Below are 11,841 nucleotides of genomic sequence, written 5' to 3'. Positions count from 1 at the left end.
CAGAGAGCAGACAACTGGGGGGGGGGGGGGGGGGGGAAGGGGAGAGAAATAACTAACCAATTAAATAAATCTTTTTAAAAAAGATTTTTGAATTCAATGTACAAGTGCTTCAGTAGCAGAAAATCTACTGGTTAAATAACTGTTCCAATTAAAGTAGGAGAACCATGAAAATTCAGAGAAGGTATAATGAATTTTTTTTTCTGAGCTAATTTCAATGGTCTTGTTTACCTTGTGTAGTATGGGTTACGAAAAAATCAAACTTCAAAAGAGAGTTGAGATTCCTTTAGGGTCCTATCTGGAAACCTCTCTTTTTTATTTATATGTGTTCTCACAGCAGTGGAAGAATATGGAATTGGGGAGAGGGTCTGTAACATCTTTGTAACAGTTTCTTGACTACACTGGGTATGTATTAAATATTTCTTCTTCTCTGGTTATTTTAAACATCATAAATCCAGGAAATTTTCCTAAGATTCTCCTAGCCAAGTAGCATCCTTCTGTAATCTTTTCCCTGGTTATAGGGAGAGAGAGGTCCTTGTATCTATAACAGAATGCATAGATAAAACCATCCTTATTACTGCAGAAATCAATATATTGCATCTGCAGATCAATTTCATTTCATAATCATAGGGAGGCTTCATTGGGCAGCATTCAGTGCCCATTTTACAGGATTGTTTTTCCTTAAGGTGTTGAATATTTTATGAAAAATTGACAGATGGGAGCATGGTAAGAGATTAAACTAGATATGGAAACAGAGATTTTTCTCCCAAAAGCACCAAAGTAATTTACCCAAATGAAACCCAATCAATATATTTTGAAATGTACCTTCATTATCTTTTTCCCCTTTTGTTTTCATACTCTATTCTTTCATAATGGTGTATTTTTATTTTCTGATATTTTCTTCTGGGTCCCATAGAAAATCTTGGCATTTGCTCATCTGAAAAGCAAGCACACTTCCTCAAAAAGGTGCAAGCATTTTCATCCACTGCATCTCTGACATGGCCAGTCCTATGTGGCAATCGTATCCTCCCTGGGTGACTTTAGAGAATCAGTCACCTCTACACCATGGGCTGGTAACCGTATTTCTCAATTTATTCCACATTCTTCATGCCCTTCCCAGGATAGGACAAACATGGGACTGGGGGTCAGGTATCACAATTTCTAAAACCAAGGCTCTAGAGCTGTTTAGTCTATTTGATGTTTTTGGAGGATTATTTTCTTTGAACAAGTCACTTTCTCTTTCTGGACCTCAGTTTTCTCATCTATAAAAGGGAAGTGTTGGGTTGGGTGATCTTTCTCACTCTAAACATTTTTGAGAGTAGTCTCTATACCACTCTGTTGAATACAGTAGCTATTAGCCACATATGGCTATATAAATTTTAACTTGTAATTAACTAAAAATAAAATAACATTTAAAATTCAATCCCTCAGCCTAGCCTCCTTTCAAGTGCTCAATAGCCATATATAGCTAGTGGTTACTTTATTTGTCAGCACACATAGATTATATTTCCATCATCACAGAAACGCCTATTGCACAGTACTGTATAAGCAATAGGAAGGAGCTACCAAGTGAGAATGGGTGAACTCTAGTAGAAGCAGGATCCATTCCACTCAGTTAGCTCAATTAATTCCAGGCTGGGAGAAGCACTTGTTGGCAAATAAGGGCCACTGAGATCAGTTTATTGTAGGGGAAACTTAGCAACACTGCAACAGGACAGCACTTGAATCAGAGATCTGCTTACAAGCTGTATGATTTCAAGCAAGTAACTGAGCCTTTACATTTTATATTTTCTGTAAAGGAGGATAACAAAACCAGCTTCATCACTTTAGCACTAGTGAAGTCACACATATGAAGACCCAAGCATAGTGCCTGGCTCATGACTGACACTCAGGAAATCTTCCTAGTACTGAGGGTGTCATTAGGGGAAAACCTAAAGGGTTGGCAATGGCAAGACTCTCTCACCCTAAATTCTCTTTGGGGAAATTCCTGGTAAAGACTCTGATGAAAAGCTACCTTTGCCATGATGAATTCATTCATCATCCCTTTTCTCACTCTACTCCCTCCTTACCCATCCTCTCTTTACCCCCAAGCTAAAAGCTCATCTCTCTGTCTGAACCCTGTAGTACTTTATCATTCCTTTCTTATGGACCTAGCCTTCTTATACCTGGAATTGTTCTGATTTGTAGTCCTCTACTAGAGAGAGATCACCTGAGTGCAGACACTTAGTACCTTTCAGCAAGCCTTACCAGGAGATTTGCACATAGCCAATGCCCGATAAATGATCCCCACAGATTTTCCATAGGTGATTTGCATTTTCCATGAATAAGAAGGAAGGAATTTCTCACTGTCTTGCTGGCTCACCCTCTTCCCTTGTGCAGAACCAACTGTCCAAAGAAGGCAGAATGGAAATTGTGTCACATTCCTCAAGGGAGGTCCATGCATAGCTAAGTGAGGAACACAGTCATCCCTAAAGATTTTGATTCTTCCTGAATTTTAAGTAGGGCCCTGTCCTCCTAAGACAACATTTCCCAAACATTAGTCATTTGCTTTCTTCATTCACAAATATTTGTCATACCTGCATATCACCTGTAATGCTATTGTTTAAAAGTCTCAAAATCAATTCACCTCTTTAACTTAAATATCTTTTTAAAGGAAACTTTATGCATCTACTACAAATGGCATGAGGAATGGAGAGTATCATTTGCCAAAATGTGAAGTTAACCGCAAAAATAAAAACAATAAAAACCAAATATGTTCAATAATAAAATAGATGCATGACTACTCAGGGCTCTTGAGTTTTAGGATTGCCTTCATTTTGTTAATGTACCCTATGTTTGAAAGGGAGATGTCTTGCTAGCAAGAAAGACATAAACCAAAGCTAAGCTTTCTCTTTGATTCACCCAGAAGATGGCAAGAAATTTGATAAGATGAATAGTGTTCCCCCAAAGATGGCCATATCCTAATCCCAGGAACGTGTGACTATGTAAAAGGGACTTTGCAAATGTGATTAAGTTGAGGATCTGGAGATGGGGAGATTCTCCTGGATTGTCCAGATGAGCCCCGTGTCATCCAAGGGTCCTTATAAGAGGGAAGCAAGAGTCAGAAAAAGGAAATGTGACAATGGAACCAGAGATTGGAGTGATACGCTGTGAGCCAAGGCACACAGGCAGCCTCTAGAAGCTAGAAAAGGCAAGAAAATGGAGCCTTTCCCTGGCATCTACAAAAGAAGGCAGCTGTGCCAGGCTTTGGATTTTGTGCGTGGTAATTTGTTCTAGCAGCAATAGAAAACTAGTATAGACATTAATTCTCACACCACGTGTTTCACAGTTAATCTCATGCCCATATACCACCTAAAATCTCCTGTGGCCCCAAAGGTGTACACACTACACAAGGTGGCACCGCCAAATGAATGCCACTTGGCTGACAGGGAAAATGGTATCCATAGATTAAAGCAGCCCCACAACAATTTAGGCCCCAGGCAGGGAAGCTGGTTGCTAAGGCGATGGCTGATTATAGGGGAAGCTCTGTGCGGTCAGTGTCCAGCTTCCTCCTCTAATTCGACCTCGCTTTGTGCTGCAGCCTCTGAGCTGGGCAGACTCTTCCTCAGTCAGGTCACCTTCTGCAAATGGATTCTGCTCTGAGGTAGGTCAGACCTGTGGTTCTTCCTGCTTCTAAATTGCACGGCTTTTCTCTTAGATTAAAAGAGGCTTGAGGATATGATCTTAAACTTAAAAAAATACTGCATTTTTGTCTGCTTACAAAAGTAAAAGCTTTTTATCATAGACATTTTAGAAAACAGAGGGAAGCCAAAAAGAAAATTATTTACCCAATATCCTCACCACCCAGAGAAAACCACATGGTTAGTATTTTGGTAGATTTCTCTCTGGTCACATTTCTAGTCACATAAATTTTTTTCGTTCACTGCTGATGGCTCTTAGAAATAAATTTCTGAGTTAGGCATATTTTAAGTTTTTGAAACATATTGCCAAATTGCCCATCAGAGTGTTGTAACAGTTTACATTAAACAAATGAATATTTAAAGGGAGTTGATTGCAAGTTTGAGTGAATAAAAAAGTGGGAAATGAATGCTAATTGTTTTTGAGAGAGAGAAGAATCCTTTTTATTTCAAATTTCATGTGATTGCAAAAGAATGACCTTGCTTTCCTCTTGGCTGGCTACTAGTCAAAGGAGAGGGCAGAAAGAGATGCTCTGGAAATGGAGCAACTTTTTAAAGAGAAAAAAGATGAGGCATTTTTTTCCCCTAGGGGCATTAAAAACTTAAAAACATTTGTAGTGTCAATGGTTTCATAGTGTTATGAGGCTGTAATAGATGGACAGTGCAAAATGGGAAAATGTAGGTCTTTTCAAAGTCTTTCCCTATTTCAAAAAAATTGAATGGTACACAATCAGCCAAATAGATTTGATGATTTAATCAATATGGGTTATCAATTTGTATGGCCTTACAGGAGATTCCTGCTTTGGTTGTCTATACAGCTCGCAAGGTGGAAGACTTCCAAATCACTCACTTGCTAAGTGTTGCCATAGCAACCCCCACAGCTGCCTGAGCAGTGAACACTAGACCAAAGCAGCTTGGCCTGAGTACTGCAGTAGACCCAGCCCTGCAAACTGTAGCTACTAAAGAGCATGGGTTTATTGTTGGGATTGTGTCTGTCCCAGGTCCTCATAAATTTTAGCTGAAAAATGAGGTAGAAGATTTATGTTTTAATCATCCCCACCTCAAGCCTAAAGTTGATATTACTCCCAATACCACTACTACTACTACTAACTGCTACTAATAAAAATAATAAAATATACCAATACCATATTAAATTCCTTCTTTGTGCCAGCCACGTCACTGGGCACTTCATGAGTATGTTTTACTTAGTTTTACAATACTGCAAGGAAGTTGTGATTATTATCAATTTATAGGTATGCCACCCAAAATCAGAAATTTGTCTGAGGGCCTTTAGCTGGTGAGAGGCGGAGCTGAGATTTGGACCCAGACTGATGAGACTCTACTTTCTCTATTGTCTCTTCTACATTGAACTCCTTACTAAGTGTCTGTGTGGCTTTAGCTTCATTATTATAGACCCCATAACCAAATCCACTCTTCCCTGCACTTTCCCCTTTAAAGCCCCTGGGAAATATTTTTGAAAATTAGAAATCTAATGATAGCTACAGTCCTTCTGATCCCCAGTTCTTCCATCCTTCTTTCAGTATGTTACAGGTTTGAAAGAGCAGAAAAAATAATTTATCCTTCCATCGATTTAGGGCCACTGTTTTATGATTTATTCCTAAAGTTTCTGGGTTTGTTGTTGTTGTTATTTGTTTGTTTTAATGTGATTGTGGATGGGCTGCATTTTCCCTGTGGAAAAGATATTCTGGTCATATCCCAGAGCAGCAACCAGGAGAGGCTTCTGGGAATGTCTAATGTCAACTTCAGTCCCAGGGCCAGGACAGCAACCAGCTGCTGCGATGTGCTGGGAAGGGTGAGAAATCCAGGGCCTCCTTCCAAATGCCAGAAAGCAGAAAAAGGAGAGACATTTCCAAATGCAGAGACACTTCCGTTTAATTATGTTAAAGGACAAGAGTGGATGTTGCTAGAATGTCTCCTGAGTGCTAGTGAGGTGATAGAAGGAGCTTCTCTTATCTGCTGCCTCTCTCTTCTTGTCTCTTTTCCATTCCCTTCTACTCTTTGTGAGCCTTAGCTAATCTTAAATATTTGGGCAAGTCATTTCCCTTTTCTGATTCTGAGCTCCCTCCTCTGCAAAATAAGGCGGGAAAACTAGCTGATCCCTAAGGTCCTTGCCATCTCAAAGTGTTATATTCTTGTAAATGTGATCACTTTAAAAATCATGGCAGGATGAAAGCAGAGTTATAGAACCCTCTATTTCTGCACCCCACCATCCACAGAAATAAAAGCACCTGCTTTACTCCAGGGCCTTTGGGGGACCCCTCCCACCTTTTAGTCCACCTCCCCCTTCATCAGGGTTTGTGGAGCGTCATGCTTTTCTCTAGCTGACCACAAATCCCAATTTTAGAAGCCATCCAAGCCTAACTCCTCCCCCAAGTGCCTCAGACCTAAGATAATTCCCAGCCACTTCCCTACTACCTACATCAAAATTTCCAAAATTTCAAAGAGTGGCGATGTAAGGAGATATTACTTATTTTTTTCTAAAGGGCCCAGAATATAATGTCAGAGCAGAGAAGAATTGTAGAAATCATATTTCCCAGGGATTTTAAAACATTTTTAGAAACAAGTATCTTTTCACACGAAGAGGGTTACACAGTCTTAACCTATATATTTTAAAAAGGAGCTACTGTTAATTTGACATATAAAATTCAAGTTTATCACATTCACACATCATGAATAAGGGTGAAACTACTTTGGTGATCCCCAAAATTAAAAAAGGGTTACAAATGCCATATGGGGGCATTTTTTTGGACATTGTATTTGTTCTAGATGACATTGTAGGGATGGATACGGGCCATTGTATATTTTGTCATAACTTACAAAATTGACTGGACAGAGTTTAAACTATAATGTGAACTGTAGTCCATGGTTAGTAGCAGTGCTTCAATATGTGTTCATCAATTGTAACAAATGCACCACCCTAATGAAGGATGTTGTTAATGTGGGAGAGTGTGGGAGGGGAAGAGGTGGGGCATATGGGAATCACTTACATCATTATATTTTTATATATATATATATATATATATATATATATATATACACACAAATATATATATTTCCACATAACACTGTTTGAAAACTACTGCTCTGGTTCAAACTGAATTTTATAGATACAGTGATCTAGAAAAGGGCAGTGACATCTCTATGGACTGTCAACTTGCTACCGAGGAACCAAAGCCCAGACCCCTGACTCCATCTCATTTAAATGCCTTATGAACCAAATTCATTTGTTACTAGTGGAATTTCAGACCTTATGACCAAACAAAATGAGGAAATTTCTCATGACTAGGGGAAGGGAGAAGTTTGGATCGAGAAAGCAATTTATTTTGGTTGCCCATAACTTAGCTTCCTGCCTTCCTAGATAATCTGATCCTACATCTCATTACTATTGGGTTCATTTATCTGCATAAATTTACCGCAAATCTTAGGTAGTTTAAAATTCAGCATTTACACTTCTTTGCCTGCTAGTTTATAACAGATTTAAAAGTTCTAAGACTCTCCTTTTTTAGAATCCTTTTTTCAAATTGCCACAAGCCTGCAATCAATAGCTCAGATCTGCTCTGTAAGCCATGAACTCAGAAGTAGCCCCAAGAAGATTCTCAGTTCAGGGCTATTTGGAGACAACTTCAATGCCCTATTTCTTTCTTTTGGACATGTGCACGTGAAGCAGCATTTCCTGTTAGGTCCACAGTCACATTTGCTTGTGATGTTTTCTATCACTGGATGACAGACAACTATATACAGAGGTCACCAAACTCCTGGGATTAGCAAAAATCTCATAGTTGCTCAATTTCTGCCCCTAGCTTTCCTTAACCAAAATGCACCTCACAGGGAATAACAATGTATCTAGCTAGCTGTATGGAAAAAAAATTTTTTTTATTAGTTCCTCCATCATAAATATCTCTCAGTTTGCATACATACATTAAATTTTGTTAATTCATTTCAAATTTCTTTCTTCTTTTGCACATCCTTCAGAAAAGTATTTGGTAATAAATATAGCGAATCTATTAAAGAAGAAAAATTGGGCATGCCAAGATATGATGACTTCAAGATGACCATTCATGCTTTTCCTAACTGCTAAGTGTTTTTAAGAAAATTATTTTGTTATCACTGAAGCAATGTTGGAAATTCGAGTCCTTCACTGCTGTATGCATATCTCTTTTACTTATAGAGTTGAGTGACTCTGAATGCTAAATATCTCGATAAACCATGGAAAGTTCAGTTTATCATCAGGGCATGTGCAAAATGCCTCCAAGGGTGGCATTAGGTAATTTACTGCATTTTCCACTTGACGTCATGCAGATCAAATCCATGTGATCTTATTCTCTGTATTTTGCTATGTTTGTTTGTTAAATGCAAGTTGGTTTTTTAACACTTAATGTTTAAATCCACTTTGAGATGAAAGAAAACTGAACCAACATAAACTATCATTACCAGTCATAGAAATGAGTAATCTGCTTTTTTGTTTCTTCAACTCCTGTAGTTTCTCCTTATACATTTTAAAGCCTCAAAGAAGTCATGGCTCTTATGAATCACTATTTTACTACATTTTTCATGCTTGTATTACAGGGAAATTGTTAGCACTAGAGTATCCCAGTCTCATTTCTTTGTCTGGAACCAATTTTCTCTCTGGGGAAGGGGCCAAGCTGGGACAATATGCATTTTAGGGACTAGAGTGTATGTCCCTGCAAGGGTCTCTGAGTGCTTCATAGCAGTGGCCCCAAATCCAGCTCGTCTTAGAATCATTTCACTCACTGGATAGTAATACAAATGCCTGTGCTCCAGTCCTGGAGACTGTTGCCGTAGGTCTGGAGTGAGGCCTGAAAGCAATATCATCCACCAGGTGATCTGATGATTTTGATTTTCTTGAATATAAGATGAGCTGTAAAGCTGGGTTTGGAACCTTCAGCCCCACCTGGACTGATTAAAACCAGTGCTTTGGAAAGAATACACAATTAACATATGCATTTGTTGTCCAGGGGACTAAACAATCTGTCCTAGAGTTGGTGAAAATAAAATATTTCCATGTCATGGGGAATAGGGAGCATCTCATAGAAATGAACTGACATTGCTCACAAGATAGAAAATGAGAAAAGTTCACATTTTTCCCACCGGGAATACAGACAGCCACTAAAGCAAGGTGACAAGCCCATATGCAAACACGTTTTGGAGGATTCATCAGCAGATACTGAGAGCCAAGATTTTTAAATACTGCTTTTAAAAATATGTTCATGTAACTCTTCTAACTTGGATGGACATATTTATTCTTCTTCAGGCCCTTATTAAGATACTGTGATGACTCTAGACCCATGTTTCTCTACCTCAGCACTACTTACATTTGAGTCATGTTGGATAATCCTTTGTTGTGGGAGGCTCCCCTGCGCCTTGTAGGATGTTTAGCAGCATCTCTGTCTGCTACCACTAGATGCCAGTCATATCCTCCATTGGTCACAACCAAAAAAGTCTCCAGCCATTCCCAAACACTCCCTGGTAGGCAAAATTGTTCCCAATTGAGAACTGTTGCTCTAATAAAATCATGTGACCTTCTGGAGTTTCAGGCTTTGGTAATATAAGACAAGAGGGTGACATGGCATTCATTGTACTTTTCATATCAGCGAAACCAGAAAAGACTAGATAATGAGTGACAATGGTAAAATCAAATATGTCAGGTTCAATGTCACCCCATATTGATAAAAAATTTCAAATGGTCTAGAGTTCTAAATGAAATAATCTAAAAAATACTTCTTTAAATTAGAATACATTTTTATAATTCTGAGGTAAGGAAGACCTGCAAACCCAGATGCTAAAAGTAAAAACTTAAATATACTTAATGCAATAATATTTTAACACTTCATATGATAACACAGTAATTAAAGAAAGGTTCCATAATCAAAATATTAAAAAAGAAAAGGGAGAAAATATTTGCAATGTATATAACAAACTAAAGATGGATTTTATAATAAAGAAAAAGCACAGGCAAATCATTAAAATAAAAACAGCCCAAAGAAAAACAGGTTATTAATTTGAAAAGATAATTCATAAAGGAAAATCAGAGGACAAAATACATTAAAAATTTCTCAATCTCATGATACTCAGGAAAATGCAAATTAAAATATGAAATATCATTTTGATCCCATCAGATTGGCAAAATTAAAAAGATTTATGAAATGCAGAAATGGTAAAGGAAGATGTGGAGAAACAATTATGCCCTGTTACAAGTTACATTGGTTGAATCTTTTTGAGGCAATTTAGCAGTACCTAGTAAAATGTTGACTGTGCATAACCTTACACACAGTATCCACATCTATAAATCTATAGAAATAGTATTACATTTGCACACAATATCTATGTACAAGGGTGATTGCTACAATGTTTCTTGTAATAGGGAAGGATTGCAGTGAAAAGTTGCATCAACAAGTTAATGGTCAACAAGTTAATGATTGATATATCATCATATCTTGATATATCCACACAATGCTTTATGCAGTAGTGAAATAGAATGATACAGATTTAAAATAGTGAGATGGAAAGACTTTTTAAATGATGACAGAAAGAGCTACACATAAATACGTATATAGTGACATATACTTTATAATCCATGTACGTAAAGGAAGTTATATATGATTGTGTGTGTATAATTACATGTATATATAAACACATAGAAAAAGGCCTGGAAGTATACACATCAAACTATTAACAGGAATTAATTCCAGGAAGAAAAGTAAGATGTACACCATATTCTATGTGCTTTGTTGTGTTTGAAGTTTTACCACAAATCTGTATTCTGTATCTTACATAATTTTAAATAAATAAAAGTGACAAGGTTGAATTGAAAGATTTGTGAAGCCTGTGATTTCAGGTCTAACACACTATGACTTAATTAAACCTGGTTTAGAAACCAACTGGAAATTTTAAGCCACCAACCAGTGTCCACACCACTGGTTCTTTCAAAAAGGAAATGGAGTCGTGATTCTTTAAGCACCTACCATATGCTTGCTCCATTTGCATGTGTTTTTGTATTTATCCTCTTAGCCTCGTATTTTAATGTTAAATTAAATGAGACTGAGAGGTTAAATGGTTTGACCAAGATCACATGCCCAGGAAGAGACAGAGCCAGGATTCACACTTGATTCAGGTTGTGGGGGGTATGAAAGCTGCTCTCCACTGTAGATATTAATATTTCCTAGTTTCACTAGTTGAAGGAGAAACTCAGGTTTCTGTTGTAAGCGTCAGGGCAGAGGGCAGCAGACTCTGGTGGAGGAGAACCTGTCCAGTGGCATAATTATCCTAACTTGCATGAAGGAAATTTGCTGCTCTGCCATCAGTGCTTACTCTGCATAAGGCACTGCTTTCACATTGCATTTAGCCCTCACAGCAGGCAGAGAGGGGCAGTACCATCTCTACTCATGTCTTGCAAATGAGGACCCTGAGGCTCAGAGGATGGAAGAAAGTTGCCCAGACTCACATTTATAGCAAGTAATGAGTTCGCTGTCTGATGCCACAGATTATCTTCTTATTACTATATACAATGTAAAGTGTAAAAATTATTTGCTGCTAGCTAGACTCTGGAATGGAAGAAATAGAAGGTGTAAGATGTTAGCTGTGAAAGCAATTCCTAGGCCAATAATGATCATCAGAGATATGGTAATTTATGGAATGGTTTACAATATTTCAGTACTGGAGTGCAGGCTATGAAGAAACCATCACATGTTTATGAATATAGCCAGGATACCAATTGGAACCTAAGTAAGACTCGCACATGTGCAGGCATGTCCATGAACTAGGAGGGCAGGTATGCCAAAACCCCATTTGCCTGAAGACTTCAAGCCTCCTGTGAGACAACTCAAGTGGAGTCAAGGAGTGGGGCAGGAGCTTCACTCAGAATGAAAGTTTTGGAAATTTGAGCAAAGGGTGATTCTCATAAGAGCATTGACTCTGACTTCCACATAGCAGGCCCAGCTACTGCTAGATTCAGGGCTGTAGTTTATGAAACCAGAAAGAATTGCTATAATAAAATCAGCTCAACACTGGGGGGAAAGAAACACTAACTTGAGAGTTCTCTAACCTGTGCCTCAAAGAGAAGAGGAATTCTTGTCCCCTTTTGCAAAAAACAGTTACATTTGGACTGCTCCATGCAGTTTTGACATCT

The 11,841-nt window shown here is 38.1% G+C and overlaps 1 protein-coding gene across 1 annotated transcript in view; it reads left to right on the top strand.

The window, feature by feature from the left end:
- The first annotated feature begins 3,582 nt into the window (after positions 1-3,582).
- Positions 3,583-11,841, top strand: part of LIPM (lipase family member M) — a 41,035-nt gene continuing 32,776 nt past the window's right edge. Inside the window, exon 1 of the mRNA XM_058298836.2 lies at positions 3,583-3,640. The gene's annotated coding sequence lies outside the window, so the exon portion shown is untranslated. The remainder of the gene's footprint in view (positions 3,641-11,841) is intronic.

This window comes from Dasypus novemcinctus, chromosome 6 (genome assembly GCF_030445035.2).
Source record: "Dasypus novemcinctus isolate mDasNov1 chromosome 6, mDasNov1.1.hap2, whole genome shotgun sequence".
Lineage (NCBI taxonomy): Eukaryota > Metazoa > Chordata > Mammalia > Cingulata > Dasypodidae > Dasypus > Dasypus novemcinctus.
This window is presented reverse-complemented; position numbering and strand designations above follow the sequence as displayed.